The sequence below is a fragment of the Bombina bombina genome, chromosome 3 (genome assembly GCF_027579735.1).
Source record: "Bombina bombina isolate aBomBom1 chromosome 3, aBomBom1.pri, whole genome shotgun sequence".
NCBI classification, from domain to species: Eukaryota; Metazoa; Chordata; class Amphibia; order Anura; family Bombinatoridae; genus Bombina; species Bombina bombina.
In genome coordinates this window covers 350,935,179-350,952,295 of record NC_069501.1, presented here as the reverse complement: position 1 = coordinate 350,952,295, position 17,117 = coordinate 350,935,179, and positions in this window count along the sequence as shown.

Genomic DNA, 17,117 nt, shown 5'->3' with positions numbered 1-17,117 from the left:
TTATTTATTGATAGTGTAGTGAGGTTTAATTGTAGGTAATTGTATGTATTTTATTTAATTAATTTAATGATAGTATAGTGTTAGGTTTAATTGTAACTTAGGTTAGGATTTATTTTACAGGTAATTTTGTAATTATTTTAACTAGGTAACTATTAAATAGTTCTTAACTATTTAATAGCTATTGTACATGGTTAAAATAATTACAAAGTTGCCTGTAAAATAAATCTTAATCCTAAAATAGCTATAATATAATTATAATTTATATTGTAGCTATATTAGGATTTATTTTACAGGTAAGTATTTAGCTTTAAATAGGAATAATTTATTTAATAAGAGATAATTAATTTCGTTAGATGTAAAGTATATTTAACTTAGGGGGGTGTTAGTGTTAGGGTTAGACTTAGCTTTAGGGGTTAATACATTTATTAGAATAGCGGTGAGCTCCAGTCGGCAGATTAGGGGTTAATAATTGAAGTTAGGTGTCGGCGATGTTAGGGAGGGCAGATTAGGGGTTAATACTATTTATTATAGGGTTAGTGAGGCGGATTAGGGGTTAATAACTTTATTATAGTAGCGCTCAGGTCCGCTCGGCAGATTAGGGGTTAATAAGTGTAGGCAGGTGGAGGCGACGTTGTGGGGGGCAGATTAGGGGTTAATAAATATAATATAGGGGTCGGCGGTGTTAGGGCAGCAGATTAGGGGTACATAGGGATAATGTAAGTAGCGGCTGTTCACGGAGCGGCAGATTAGGGGTTAATAATAATATGCAGGGGTCAGCGATAGCGGGGGCGGCTGATTAGGGGTTAATAAGTGTAAGGTTAGGGGTGTTTAGACTCGGGGTACATGTTAGAGTGTTAGGTGCAGACGTAGGAAGTGTTTCCGCATAGCAAACAATGGGGCTGCGTTAGGAGCTGAACACGGCTTTTTTGCAGGTGTTAGGTTTTTTTTCAGCTCAAACAGCCCCATTGTTTTCTATGGGGGAATCGTGCACAAGCACGTTTTTGAGGCTGGCCGCTTGCGTAAGCAACTCTGGTATCGAGAGTTGAAGCTGCGTTAAATATGCTCTACGCTCCTTTTTTGGAGCCTAACGCAGCCTTTATGTGGACTCTCAATACCAGAGTTATTTTTATGGTGCGGCCAGAAAAAAGCCGGCGTTAGCTTTTCGGGTCGTTACCGACAAAACTCCAAATCTAGCCGTATGATACTAGACATATGCACTCGTTTCATAATTTGTTTCATTTTAACAAGGTGAATATCCGAACGAATGCATTACAAAATGTAAAAAAACAAAGGAATAATGCCTCATTTGTTTGCTTAGAGGGTGCGCTTATACTTTGATTTGTATTTATAAAATCTCATCTTTTTGCCTGGTTACTTGATTTTACTTTTACCTGCTAGTTCATGTGCACATGCACAATACTTTTGTTCTAGCCAGCACAGCAATATAATGTATACAATGGATATATTTCACAGGAAAACAGGGAGCATGTATTTTACCAATTCAATTGAGTTGGACTGTTGCCAACTGGTTGTCTAAACCGTCAACACAGCAACTAACAAGAACAAAAATAACTGTGGGCTTTCTGTCGCGCAGCGCTAGCCGTTGCTAGGGACGCAGCGCCTGCTGTTATGCTCGTTGCCTAGGGGGGAGTCGGCTCCTCTCTGCGTGCGGCAGTGACGTCATCGCCTCACGCCTTCCCTGTTCTGAAGCCGGTCGGATCTCCTGTGGTGCGAACCCTGCGCCTATGTAAGTAACTCACTTGCTACCTATCACTGCCCAAGTCTAGGTGTTACTTACTGTTCTCCTAGGTGTTATTGATTCATATGCTGGAATATTATTTTGTTGCTGACCTCTGCTTGTCTGACTCTTTAATCTTTAACTGCTGGATTGATACTGCTGCTGAACTCTGCTTGTCTGACCACTCTGCCTCTTGAACCCTTAACTGCTGGATTGATATTGTTGCTGAACTCTGCCTGTCTGACCACTCTACCTGTTAACCCCTATCTGCCCTGGATTGCCTTACTGTTGCCAAACCCTGCCTGCCTGACCATCCTAGTGGTTTACCCCTGGACTGCCTTACTGTTGCCAAACCTTGCCTGCCTGACCACCCTATTGGTTTGTCTCTGGTTTCCTGCCTGTTGCTGCCAAGGACTGTCCTGCCTGTGGTGAGTGCCATTTATCTCATCTTGCAAACATACTCTGCGATATTCCCTATCATTCTGGCTCGATGCCAAGATAACAAGACTACTGGCCGAGTTTGGTCTGATAGAGAAGAATACCACGAGCATTACATTATACTTGGGCCATAGAGCCAGATGAGGTGGCACAAGCAGTTTATCATCAGGGACAGATGTTTGGAACCCATACCACACAGTTGCAGAATATGGATTCCAAGCTAGAGGCTAGAACCGCTCAACTGTCTTTACTAGTTACAGTGAGGAATACCACCCCTGTTGTTGTACCGCCTTTCTCTGCTGTTAGTACTGTGGCTTCTTCGTCTGCTTCTGGAAGTATACCCCGGATACCATTGCCTGTATGAAGGTACTACTGATTGCAGGGGTTTTCCTAACCAATACAGGCTGCACTTATCCAATGATCCTCACACCTTTCAGTCTCACCAGTCAAGGATCACCTTTATTATTTCCTTACTGAAAGAAAAGGCCCTAGTCTGGATCTCTCCCCTTTGGAACAGAACACTCCACTCCTGTATGATGCTGATGCTTTTATTTCTGCATTATCTTCTGTGCTTGGGACTTCTATCCGTACCTCTGCTGCAGAATTTTCTCTCCTGGACCTTCACCAGGGCAATAGAACTGTGGCACAATTCGCCATCGAGTTTCGCACCTTGGCACTTGAAACCACTTGAGATTGCAGTGCTCCCAAGGCAGCCTTTAGGAGGGGTCTGCATGAACACATCAAAGATGAACTCACTTATCGTGATGTTCCTTCTTCTTTGGATGACTTTATAATGCTTTGTATCAGTCTGGACTCTCGCTTTCAGGAGAGACAAGACGAAAGAGACAGAACTAGGAGGGTCCTTCCCTCCCGCCCTCCTATTTGTCCAGGTTCGTTAGTATCCTTTACCCCTTCAACAGCTCCAGTTACCCCAGTGGAGGAACCCATGGATCTCTCCTCCTTCAAACCTTCAGAATCTGAAAGAAAGAGAAGAAGGAGATTGAGACTATGCTTTTATTGTGGGTCTAACACCCACTAACTAAAGGGCTGTGACATTCGGCCGGGAAAAGCCAATGCTTAGGGGAAAACACTGGGGTACCTCTAAGCATGATCACTACTAAATCCCCTCACTCCACTCGGATTCTGGTACCTGTAACCCTTACCTTCCTTCAGAATACTGTTCACACTTAAGCCTTCATTGATTCAGGGGCAGCTGGAAACTTTCTGGGTACTGGTAGACAGTCTGCCAGTTTGCAGTTTAGGGAAAATATATATATATATGTATATGTATATATATATATATATATATATATATATATATATATATATATATATATATATATATATATATACACAGTATATGTGTATATATATATATATATATATATATACAGGGAGTGCAGAATTATTAGGCAAATTAGTATTTTGACCACATCATCCTCTTTATGCATGTTGTCTTACTCCAAGCTGTATAGGCTTGAAAGCCTACTACCAATTAAGCATATTAGGTGATGTGCATCTCTGTAATGAGAAGGGGTGTGGTCTAATGACATCAACACCCTATATCAGGTGTGCATAATTATTAGGCAACTTCCTTTCCTTTGGCAAAATGGGTCAAAAGAAGGACTTGACAGGCTCAGAAAAGTCAAAAATAGTGAGATATCTTGCAGAGGGATGCAGCACTCTTAAAATTGCAAAGCTTCTGAAGCGTGATCATCGAACAATCAAGCGTTTCATTCAAAATAGTCAACAGGGTCGCAAGAAGCGTGTGGGAAAAACCAAGGCGCAAAATAACTGCCCATGAACTGAGAAAAGTCAAGCGTGCAGCTGCCAAGATGCCACTTGCCACCAGTTTGGCCATATTTCAGAGCTGCAACATCACTGGAGTGCCCAAAAGCACAAGGTGTGCAATACTCAGAGACATGGCCAAGGTAAGAAAGGCTGAAAGACGACCACCACTGAACAAGACACACAAGCTGAAACGTCAAGACTGGGCCAAGAAATATCTCAAGACTGATTTTTCTAAGGTTTTATGGACTGATGAAATGAGAGTGAGTCTTGATGGGCCAGATGGATGGGCCCGTGGCTGGATTGGTAAAGGGCAGAGAGCTCCAGTCCGACTCAGACGCCAGCAAGGTGGAGGTGGAGTACTGGTTTGGGCTGGTATCATCAAAGATGAGCTTGTGGGGCCTTTTCGGGTTGAGGATGGAGTCAAGCTCAACTCCCAGTCCTACTGCCAGTTTCTGGAAGACACCTTCTTCAAGCAGTGGTACAGGAAGAAGTCTGCATCCTTCAAGAAAAACATGATTTTCATGCAGGACAATGCTCCATTACACACGTCCAAGTACTCCACAGCGTGGCTGGCAAGAAAGGGTATAAAAGAAGAAAATCTAATGACATGGCCTCCTTGTTTACCTGATCTGAACCCCATTGAGAACCTGTGGTCCATCAGCAAATGTGAGATTTACAAGGAGGGAAAACAGTACACCTCTCTGAACAGTGTCTAGGAGGCTGTGGTTGCTGCTGCACGCAATGTTGATGGTGAACAGATCAAAACACTGACAGAATCCATGGATGGCAGGCTTTTGAGTGTCCTTGCAAAGAAAGGTGGCTATATTGGTCACTGATTTGTTTTTGTTTTGTTTTTGAATGTCAGAAATGTATATTTGTGAATGTTGAGATGTTATATTGGTTTCACTGGTAAAAATAAATAATTGAAATGGGTATATATTTGTTTTTTGTTAAGTTGCCTAATAATTATGCACAGTAATAGTCACCTGCACACACAGATATCCCCCTAAAATAGCTATAACTAAAAACAAACTAAAAACTACTTCCAAAACTATTCAGCTTTGATATTAATGAGTTTTTTGGGTTCATTGAGAACATGGTTGTTGTTCAATAATAAAATTAATCCTCAAAAATACAACTTGCCTAATAATTCTGCACTCCCTGTATATATATATATATATATAAATATATATATATATATATATATATATATATATATATATATATATATATATCATTTCTGAAGATTCCTCCCAAACAACTGTCTAACTCTCCTGCCTCCCTCTTAGTTAAGATCGCCGGCACAGCGCTGTACAGGGAGCAGGGAGTGTGGAGGCGCTTCAGATTGTGGTGTGGGCTATAAATCCCAGCTAGTTTTCCAGTAATAAATTACACTATTTTTTAACTTTTTTTTTTTCTATTTGTTAATTTAATTTTCTGTTGTGTAGAGGACCCCCACCAAGATTGCTTATATTTCTGCAGTGTAGGGTCCCCCCACCCCCTCAAGCTCATCCTTTTTGTCTCCAACCCTCCCTCTCCTTGGCCCCTCTCCAACCCTCCCGTTTGTCTCCAACCCTCCCTCTCCTTGGCCCCACATTTTTCTGTAGTGTAGGGAACCCTGCCCCTCCCCCTTCTTTGTTGGGCTGATCCACCAGCCTCCCTATTTCTCTTCTACTGCTCCCACTCAGCACCAACGATGATCAATGATCTGCCTTCATATAGTAAGGGGGCACGATCAGTGCTCTCTAACTATATGAAGGCAGAAGCCTTCTGCCCTTAGCTGCAGTTGCCATTGTCTAAGATGACAGCCAGGGATCACAGCATGTGTCTCTTTGTTGGACGTAGGTAGTACATCAACCCAGTGTGTTAGGCAAAGTACTGTTTGATGTAGTACCTACGTCCATATGGCACAAAGGGTTAAAGCAATATTATCAACATCTGTAGTAACATTTCTACATTTACTGTCCCTTTTTGTCACAAACCTCTAAACATTTATGGATAGGAATTAGAACCTCTAAACATTTATGGATAGGAATTAGTGACCATGTTGGGAGAGCTAGGGTAATGGTTGGATAGTAGGCAGGGTCATGGGTGGGTTGTGGGTGTCTAGGTTGTCTATGTGGGGGGTTAAGGGGAATTAGGACATATAACTGTCTCAGATGGACAAGCTGGAGGTCTGCCGTCTTGCAAAGTAATGTACTTCCTAATAGTTTCAAAATTAAAATAACCAACCTCATCAAAAAATCCATATCTCTCTTTTGTTTTGCATAATATAACATATCAAATGTCTCTGTTCCGTAATATCAATTTATGACTTGCATTTTCTTATAAATTTCAGACAAACGTCCAAAAACTTTAATTACATATGATTGAATTTAAGTTGTGAAATCTCACTTTTCACTAAGAGAACTCAGAAAATGGTTAGTTATGCAGCAGTACGTCTGTATTGGTATAACCAGGCATTGCAATGCTCACATGGAAATCACTTTTTTCAAAGGATATTGTGGTTTTCAGATGCTTGTTATTAACTGAACTATGTACAAAATGCAGAGGTTTTAAACATAAAAAAAAGAAAACACTCAAGTTACAAGACTTGGAAGATAATTCTGTCCAAATGCAAATAAATTCACCAAAGCCAATAAAAGCAGATAAAGTAAAATTAAACAAAGACGACTTTAGATATCAATGATATTGGAAAGACAAAAATGTGGAGCTAACTTGCAGCTCAAAAGCCGCCCAGTTGGCTTTAGACTTCATTTGTATTATGTTTTATGCCAACATTTTAATTAGGGAAAAAAACATTATGCACAGTTGGGTTCCATTTGAATTATGAAAAGAAAATTTTAGAACTAAGATCAGAGGGATTCCTGCATATAGATTTGTTTTTTGTGTGTGTTGTGCTTTTGGTAAACTGATCATCATGTATCAAGTTTTGTGAGGTGTGTGTGCATTTCATGTCCAATAAAATTATTTAAAAAACAAAATGTAAACATGCTTAATATTCTGATTTATCATCAAAGGAGCAGTCACAATTCTCCTTCTATGCATGCTTCAATTTTAATATTGATTATCCTGCTTCAAAATTTTGTGTCAAGTTAAAATGTAAAGTTACTGCAGCACTGCTCTGAGTCCGAAAGTGAAATCTTTCCATTTAAGAATAAAACAATTCAGATATAATGCAGCTTAAGTGATTAAAAAAACAGGGTGAGTTTTGTTGTTCAATGACCTATACTATTACCTTTATCCAGAGCACCATAAATAGCTCAAATGCTATAAAATATAGGCATGTGCACTTGTGAACTTCAGGAGGAAACAAATGCAGAAGATGGTGACCTGAAAAGGGGTTCATCACAAGTGAAAGTCCTGCTCAAGTGATCTAATCAGCAGTACTCGTCACACAGCTGGGTTGGTCTAGAGCATGTAATTGTAACATTATGGGCTAGATTACAAGTGGAGCATTAATTTATTGAGTGCCCAAATTTGCCGTTTATGGGCGCGTGATAACCAGCCATTACAAGTGGCTGGTTATTGCTAATGTGAGCTTACGCTAGCAATTAGCGATCCAAAAATTAACCAGAGATCAGATATCTGGTTAATTTTTTAAATATCCCCAGATTGCCCGCAAACATAAGTGTAGTGTTTGTATTAATAAAAAATGTTTAGCTTTTTTTTTTTTTTTTAAATAACTGTACAAAGCAGTTTTTAGGGCTTAAAGTTGACAGATGTGGGGTGTTAGAAAAAAACAGGCACTGAAATGTGCCTTTATATTGTGGTTCATGGGGACTGTGTGTTCCCTGTAAATATATATGTATATGCTTATATACATATCTATTTATGTGTTAATATGTGTATATACACATATAAACACATACATATATGTAGATATTCATATACATATATATTTGCTGTCCGAATTGCCCCAAAATACAGTGGTATTTTGTTTTGTTCTTTTTAAATAAAAATCAATAAGTATCTTTAATTTTTTTAAATTTAAGTGCTCGATTCAGTTATAAGGGGTTAAAGTTGGTAGGTGTGGGGTGTTAGAAAAAAAACAGCACTATATTTCTGTTACTATGTGTATATACACAAATAAACACAAATGATCTGTATATATTCATAAACATATATTTATATTTGCTGCCCATCGTTGCACGACTTAACCCCTTCGCTGCACTAGGTTCTCATGCTGTGTCTCACGGCATAATAATGAGGCTGCCATTTGGAGCCTATGGAAGCATACTCCTGTGAGCACAATGCTTCCATGCAATGCATGAGGTCGCGTTTGCATTTCATCTAACTTGTAATACCAGCACACATTTGCTTGTGCTGGTAATACTAAGTGAAGCACAAATATCGCCCTCGCGAATGCGATATTTTGTGCTCCACTTGTAATCTGGTCCTATATTGGCCCTTTAAGAACTGACTGCCTACTGGCTTGTAAGAAAAACGCCCACTGCTTTATTGGTATATACAAGGCGTCCCTCCCAACAGCTCCAGGCAAAAGTCACTTGTCTAGTCGTGTTGATAAGAATTAATATTGCACTCACCCAGGCAGCAATCTTCGTGTGGTTAGGGCAAACTTGAGGCAACGGATCGTTCACCAGGAAACTGCTAGAAATCCTCCAATCAGCCTGGGTCCCCATACCAACCGCCTCTTCTCAACCACTGAAACCTCTGCTCTCTTCGGGGTGAGCGTGAATGCAAACTTCCAAGCGGCGTGAGCCGTCCACTATGCTGACCGTCACTTCCGGGTGACTGAAGATAGGTGACGTAGACAGTGCAGACATCCTCTACGGGTCCGGGATACGACAAGCGAGGGAACAGAATTGACGTTGCATTCTATTGGCTGATCCAATCAGCCAATCAGATTGAACTTCAATCCGATTGATTGATTAAATCAGCCAATCAGATTTTTCCTACCTTAATTCCGATTGGCTGATAGAATCCTATCAGCCAATCGGAATTCGAAGGACACCATCTTGGATGACATCATTTAAAGGAACCGTCATTCGTTGTTTGTCCGTCGTGCTTGAAGGATGCTCCACGCCGGATGTCTTCAAGATGGAGTCGCTCCTCGTTGGATGGAAGAGGATAGGAGATGCCGCTTGGATGAAGACTTCTGCCGTTCCGGATGTCCTCTTCTGCCGGCATTTTATTATTTTGGGGGGCTTTTTTATTTTATTAGGGGGCTTAGATTAGGTGTAATTAGTTTAAACTTCTTGTAATTTTTTTTATTTTCTGTAATTTAGTGTTTGTTTGTTTTTGTACTATAGTTTATTTAATTTAATTGTATTTAATTTTAGCTAATTTTAATTAATTAATTAATTTAATTTATTTATTGAAATTGTAGTGTTAGGTGTATTTGTAACTTATGTTAGGATTTATTTTACAGGTAATTTTGTAATTATTTTAACTAGGTATCTATTAAATAGTTATTAACTATTTAATAGCTATTGTACCTAGTTAAAATAAATACAAAGTTGCCTGTAAAATAAAAATAAATCCTGGAATAGCTACAATGTAATTATTAATTATATTGTAGCTATCTTAGGTTTATTTTATAGGTAAGTATTTAGTTTTAAATAAGAATTTGCATACCTAATTTGCATATCTTACCCACAATTCTCTTGTGCATTGGAAACATTGCATATTAAGAATTTCTGGGGGCAAGCGGGGATTCTTGCTTAGATGTACTAGTTTCCTATGCAAATATTTACATTGATTTAATTTTGAGACATGGAGGATTTTAATTTCAGTTTTTTATCTCCCCCCCCCATAATTTTAATGAATTTTGGTTTAACCATGAAAATAGCTTTTCCAATGCAGCAATCAGAAATCTATCTCCTACTGATGAGTTCTAAAAAGAACGAAACAGGCTTGTATAGTGAGTGATTTCTGGTTTGCTGTCATGTTCCTGTTTAAAAGGATCACTGTGTTAAAACCGTATTTTGAAGCAAAAAAACTGAGAATTTGCATACCTAATTTGCATATCTTACCCACAATTCTCTTGTGCATTGGAAACATTGCATATTAAGAATTTCTGGGGGCAAGCGGGGATTCTTGCTTAGATGTACTAGTTTCCTATGCAAATATTTACATTGATTTAATTTTGAGACATGGAGGATTTTAATTTCAGTTTTTTATCTCCCCCCCCATAATTTTAATGAATTTTGGTTTAACCATGAAAATAGCTTTTCCAATGCAGCAATCAGAAATCTATCTCCTACTGATGAGTTCTAAAAAGAACGAAACAGGCTTGTATAGTGAGTGATTTCTGGTTTGCTGTCATGTTCCTGTTTAAAAGGATCACTGTGTTAAAACAGTATTTTGAAGCAAAAAAACTGAGAATTTGCATACCTAATTTGCATATCTTACCCACAATTCTCTTGTGCATTGGAAACATTGCATATTAAGAATTTCTGGGGGCAAGCGGGGATTCTTGCTTAGATGTACTAGTTTCCTATGCAAATATTTACATTGTTTTAAATAGGAATACTTTAGTTAATAATAGTAATATTATTTAGATTTATTTAAATAATAATTAAGTTAGGGGGGTGTTAGGGTTAGACTTAGGTTTAGGGGTTAATAACTTTATTATAGTGGTGGCGATGTTGACGGCGGCAAATTAGGGATTAATAGATTTAATAGGCTATGTGGGCTATGGCGGTTTAGGGGTTAATAATAGAATAAGTTTATTGCGGTGTGGGCTATGTCGGTTTAGGGGTTAATACCCTTTATTAGTTATTGCGGTGGGGGATTGCGGTTGACAGGTAGATAGACATTGCGCATGCGTTAGGTGTTAGGTTTTTTTTGCAGGCATTTTAGGGAGTTACGGTGCTCCCATACTCAGCGCAAGGCCTGCAACGGCTGCATTTTATGGCGAGGTGAAAATGGATTAAGATTTCTCCATTTTCGCCACGTAAGGCCTTGCGCTGGATATTGGATACTGACTTACGACGCTGCCCCATGTTAGCTTATGGGAGGAAAAATTGTGAGTGACTGGTGAAATATACGTGCCGCATTTAGATGCGGTGCTGTATATAGGATACCAAAAACGTGCAAAAACCGGCATCGCTGTCTTTTGCGGGCGACGCTGCATATCGGATCGGGCCCCTGGTTTTCAAAATGCTATTTTTTTATCTGTAACAAAGAAAAATAAGTCCCTTTAAGACTGCATTCTATTAGTATTCTAAATAGAGATTGCAATAGAAAAAAATCAGTTGATTTTACTAATGTTCTAGTTATTAATATACACCCTCAATTATTTTGGTTCTTATTTATGTGCATGACCCGGAAGAACAAATTTATTGTAAAATGAGATATTTTAACCTTTTTATTTTTAATCTGTTAAAAAAAGTATTTGCTCCAGATTTCATTTTTGAATGTGAGACCATTCAAATCCACAAGATATCCGTCTTTTTTATTGGATTGTCACTCCACATTTACTCATCATGTATGATGCATTAATAACTCTAACAAAAGTTACACCAAGCCACGGAAAACATTTTCTGAACATCTACTTTTTTTAACATTTAAAAGAGCATAAACCCCCCAAAAAATATTTTGTGATTCATGCGGAGCACACACATTTAAACAAGTTTCCAATTTATTTCTGTTATCATATTTGCTTCATTCTCTAGTTATCATTTGCTGAAGAAGCAGCAGCAATGCACAACTGGTAGCTAGTGGAAGATATCCCAATGACAATAGGCATATATGTGCAGCCCACCAGTCACCAGCTAGCTCCTAGTAGTGTATTGCTGTTGCTGAGCCTACCTCATTTTCAACAAAAGGATACAAAGAGAACTAAGCAAATTAGATAATAGAATAAAATTGGAAACCTGTTTTAAATTGCACGCTCTGTCTGAATCATAAAAGTTTAATTTTGACTTTACTGGCTCCCTTTTAAGTAAGAAATTATGTTCTTAGAAATTATGTACAGAGAATAAAAAAAGGCAAGGTTACAAGATAAACGCGGACATAGATAAGAGTTAAGGCTGTGACACACTGCAAGCGATGAATTTCAGTTATTTCATCTCTGAGCGCTCAGCTACGCAACCTGAGATGAAAATGCAGGACACACTGAGCGCACACAGCCGCATCTACAGGCTGCGCGCTGCTCCGCTTGCAGTGTGTCACAGCCCTTAGCATATTGATATGACATTCAATGTTGTCCATCAAAGTCTAAATATGTGCTATTGAATTTTTTAAAGCATAGGCAGCATATCATCAGAGAATTTTAATAATTGACATCTTGTGCTTATAAAAGACAATTTGGTGCACATCATCTCTATTTACAAATAACCATAAGATAAGTTTTATATTAAACCTCTTTTATACTTACATCAACATCTTTCCCAGTATAATTGACAGCCACTCTTGGGCTATTAACGTTAAAAAAGATGGGAACACAGAACTTATTAAATTGCTAAATAGTAATAATAACAATAATAATGCTCTTCTTATGTAGTTAGCACTCAAAGAGTAATCAACCCCTTGTACCGAACTAAGGGCAAAGGTGCAGCGACATGTGATTGACATATTACAGCATATGAATCTAAGTCACCAGGGGTGAGATCACACATATAATCAAGATGTTACAGAAAAGAAAAACATATTCATATTAAAGCTGTCTGTATCTCTAAATGAAGCCCATAAAACAAGCCAAACTTCCTTTTATTTTTAATTTTAGTCATCTAACAAGTTGTTCATCCACTTGCTTTATGATCAATATAGATCACCCCCATGGAAAAATATAGTAATATAAGCAAAAGAATAATTCTAATAATAATAATAATGAACTTATAGCCCGTATGGTGCCAGGTATCTAGAATAGATTTAGAATAACTTTCATATCATTAGATGAGCTGGCTAATATGACTCCCCGCAAGGATCATGGTGAACTAGATAAAGGTGGCAATATCTAAAAAAACACAAGTTGGGTACCAATAAGCTAAGGTGATCAAAACTGTGGACTATATATTCACCTATGAGACAAAGTTATGATAGTGGCCTAGTGCCTCTTATAGATCTAACATACAGTGTAAAAGTTGTTTAGTCTATATCATTGGGCATATCTGAGTTGTGTGCTTACACTTCACTATGAGCTTCATATGGGTCATCAAACATTGAGTGTGTTGGTTATTAAATAGTATACATAGGTACGTAATGCTACATATTTTCTGGAGTAGTTAAAGTCATATTAGAATCTAAGTGTATAGGAAGCCTTCTATACAGCATACCAAACAAACTCTAAAAATAAATCAACCTAGCTACCCCGGCCGTAGGCAGCTGGTTCAGTTTTATAGTATGACAGACACTATAAAATATAAAGCTCACATTCCAATATAATGGTAGTTTAGAGAAAAAAATAATAATATTTATATGATAGGTGACTAAAGTAAGGGTTTCTTGCACCATTTTATTTTTGTGACTTCAATTACTAGTAGGTAGGGTAACTACTCATATTAGGGAAACTTAGCAGCAGTCTATAGGAATATAAGGTCCCTACAGCAAACTAAACTGCGAAACAGCAGGTATGTTTAGAGTGTAAAATAAACATGCAACTGTAAATTCACTCAAAACAGATGGATAGCTATTCCCAAGAAATATCAGGTTTATCAATCCCCATAGTTAAAAGTCGGAAACACTTAGATAGCGATGTTTACATCAAAGACTGCACAGTACTAGTTTTAGTGTGGCTATAATCAGTTGTCTCCAAAGTGCAAGTGGCATAAGACATAAAGTCTCAGATCAAAAGATCTTCATGAATATGTTTAAGCAAATGGTACCAAAAAACAAAAAAACAAAAGGGGAGACATAAAACTACACATGATACACAAAGAAACTTTGATATGTAAGCTCATACAAAAGCCTGTCTTGTAAAATAAACACAAGAAACAGTATCATATCATAACAAAGACAAACTAGTGATGTTTATATCGTCTAGCATCCATGCTTATTCACTAGTTTGGGACTGTTTAGCAGATCATCCCACTCCAGATTTTAGAGACTCGACAGTCTGTAATATCTGATTTTGCCAGCAGGAATATAGGAGTAGAGGATGTCTGAACTAGTGATGTGAAGTTCGGTTCATCCTGATGAATCGGTTCATTTCGGACAGTTCGATTAACTGAACCGGTTCATGAACCGATTCATCAGTTCACCTACTGATCACATGATGCGCTTGAGGGGCAGAGCAGAAGAATTGCAGATTCAGTACAGACGCAGCGATTCTGAATCATTTAGAATGAGTCCTGAGTCACTGTGTCTGTACTGCTCTCTGCTGCTAGTTGCTTCAGTTCAGCTTGAGATTCTTAAGGATACTTAGAGAACAAAACTATATATATATATATATATATATATATAAATATATATATATATATATATATGTAAATTGTTTAAAATTGCATTGGTGTATCATTGTTTGTAAGTGCAATTTTTTCTTGTTATTACACTTATTTATGTTCTTTAAAATAAGTTGACACTATTTTATTAAAGCATTATTTATTTTTAAATCAAACCCTGTTTGTAACTGTCATTATTGTGTAGGAACAAAAAAAACCCGGGGGGGGGGGGGGGGCTTGGATCGGGCAGTTAGCCATTTACACTCAGTGCTGTGCTTTTGAATCAGTGTACTGCATCAGTGTACTGTGTACTGTTAACTCAGTGATTCATTAGCAACTGAGTGATTCATAGCAGAACCAGAGTTATAACACAGTTGCTAATGAATCACTGAGTTAACAGTACACAGTACACTGATGCAGTACACTGATTCAACAGCATGTAATATGATCCTAGAGTGAGGTCTCAGTGATTCATAGCAGAAGCAGAGTTATAACAGAGAGAGACCTCACTCTAGGATCATATTACATGCTGCCTGTGGAACTGAACTGTTACAAACGAATCAGTTCAGTCTGGTGAACCGATTCATACAGTTCAGTAAAAAGAACCAGTTCAAATGAACGATTCGTTCATGAACTGCACATCACTAGTCTGAACATGTTGACTAAATTCTTGGTAACAGTATGTCTAGGTGTTATAGAGTGGTTCTTGGCCGTGATCTCCATGTATGACAGATCTTCAGCTCTCTGGTTTCGCTCAATTTAATTGTCATATCAAGAGGCCTTCTAAGACATATTAGGGACCTCAATGTCGCATCCCTGGCTCCAGGTCCTGGTCCCAAAGTCCCCTCCAGGATCAGGTGTCTCCAGGGACCTCCGCATCTCAGCCGCCGCCAAACAGATCAGCTCTGGGTTACTCCTAGTTGTAGCTGAGGTATTCAGCATTCGCAGGGGCCCTGCAGCGTATTCACCGCTCTGCTCCATCAAAACAGGGCTTGGTTGAAAAACTAGCTCCAAGGTAAGATTATCCAGGGAATGAAATGACGCCCTTAGCGTTTCTTCAAAAATGACTTGGTAGTGTCTATTAGGCCACTCAAGTCAGTCTGAGCGAACTTGCCCATCTCCATTATGGGCTCTTACAATGAGCACGTGACAACTGGGCAATGCGGAAGAAATATTTATAAATACTGCTGTAAGCTTGATGAGCGATGAGCATATAAGTTTCTCTACACTCCTTTACCTAGATGATTGAGGGGGGCTGTATGCGGGAATCTTAGCCACACGGTTCTCTATCAAACTGGATATCCAAGGCCCAAATGGCTGTGTCTGCTTGTGTCTCTCTTAAGGATCTTAGATCATGCTTGTAGTCAGTTTATCCGCTTCTGTATTTCCATGGAAGTATATGTAAGATTTCTGCTACCACCTGTGTAGTTTTCATTGTATTAGCTATGCTCTAACATATTAATCCCTTAAGGACCAGACCATTTTTCAATTTTCTTACCCTTAAGGACAAGGGCTATTTTTTAAATTTCTGCAGTGTTTGTGTTTAGCTGTAATTTTCCTCTTACTCATTTACTGTACCTACACATATTATATGCTGTTGTTCTCGCCATTAAATGGACTTTTTAAAGATCATTATTTTCATCATATCTTATAACTTACTATAATTTTTTTTTATAAGATATGATGAAAAAAATGAAAAGAAAACAATTTTTCTAACTTTGACCCCCAAAATCTGTTACACATCTACAACCACCAAAAAACAACCATGCTAAATAGTTTCTAAATTTTGTCCTGAGTTTAGAATACCAAATGTTTACATGTTCTTTGCTTTTTTTTTTGCAAGTTATAGGGCAATAAGTACAAGTAGAACTTTGCTATTTCAAAACCATTTTTTTCAAAATTAGCGATAGTTACATTGGAACACTGATATCTGTCAGTAATCCCTAAATATCCCTTAATATGTATATATTTTTTTTAGTAGACAACCCAAAGTATTGATCTAGGCTTATATTAGTATATTTCATGCCACCATTTCACCGCCAAATGCGATCAAATCAAAACTGTTTTCACAAACGTTTTCACAAACATTTTCACAAACGTTTTCACAAACTTTTTCACAAACTTTTTCACAAACTTTTTCAAAATCTTTAGGTTTCTCACTGAAATTATTTGCAAACAGCTTGTTCAATTATGGCACAAATGGTTGTAAATGCTTCTCTGAGATCCCCTTTGTTCAGAAATAGCAGACATATATGGCTTTGCTTTTTGGCAATTAGAAGGCCGCTAAATTCCGCTGCGCACCACACTTATATTATGCCCAGCAGTGAAAGGGTTAATTAGGTAGCTTGTACGGTTAATTTTAGCTTTAGTGTAGAGATCAGCCTCCCACCTGACACATCCCCTGATCCCTCCTTGACTCCTCATAAATAGCTCTCCTCCCTCCCCCACCCCACAATTGTCCCTGCAATCTTAAGTACTGTCAGAAAGTCTGCCAGTACTAAAATAAAAGATTTTTTTTATTTATTTAAAAAAAATTAAAAAATTACATATTTTGCTGTGTAGGATCCCCCGTAGCCCCCAACCTCCCTGATACTCTCCAAACAGCTCTCTGACCCTCTCCCCTCTACCTTATTGCCCACCATCTTGGGTACTGGCAGCTGTCTGCCAGTACCCAGTTTGCATACAATTAGCCTTTTATATATATGTTTTTTTCTGTAGTGTAGCTTCCCTCCCTCAATAACCAACCCCCTCCCAAATCCCTTAAATAAAATTGCCCCCCTCCTCTCTCCCTACTTCCCTTTACA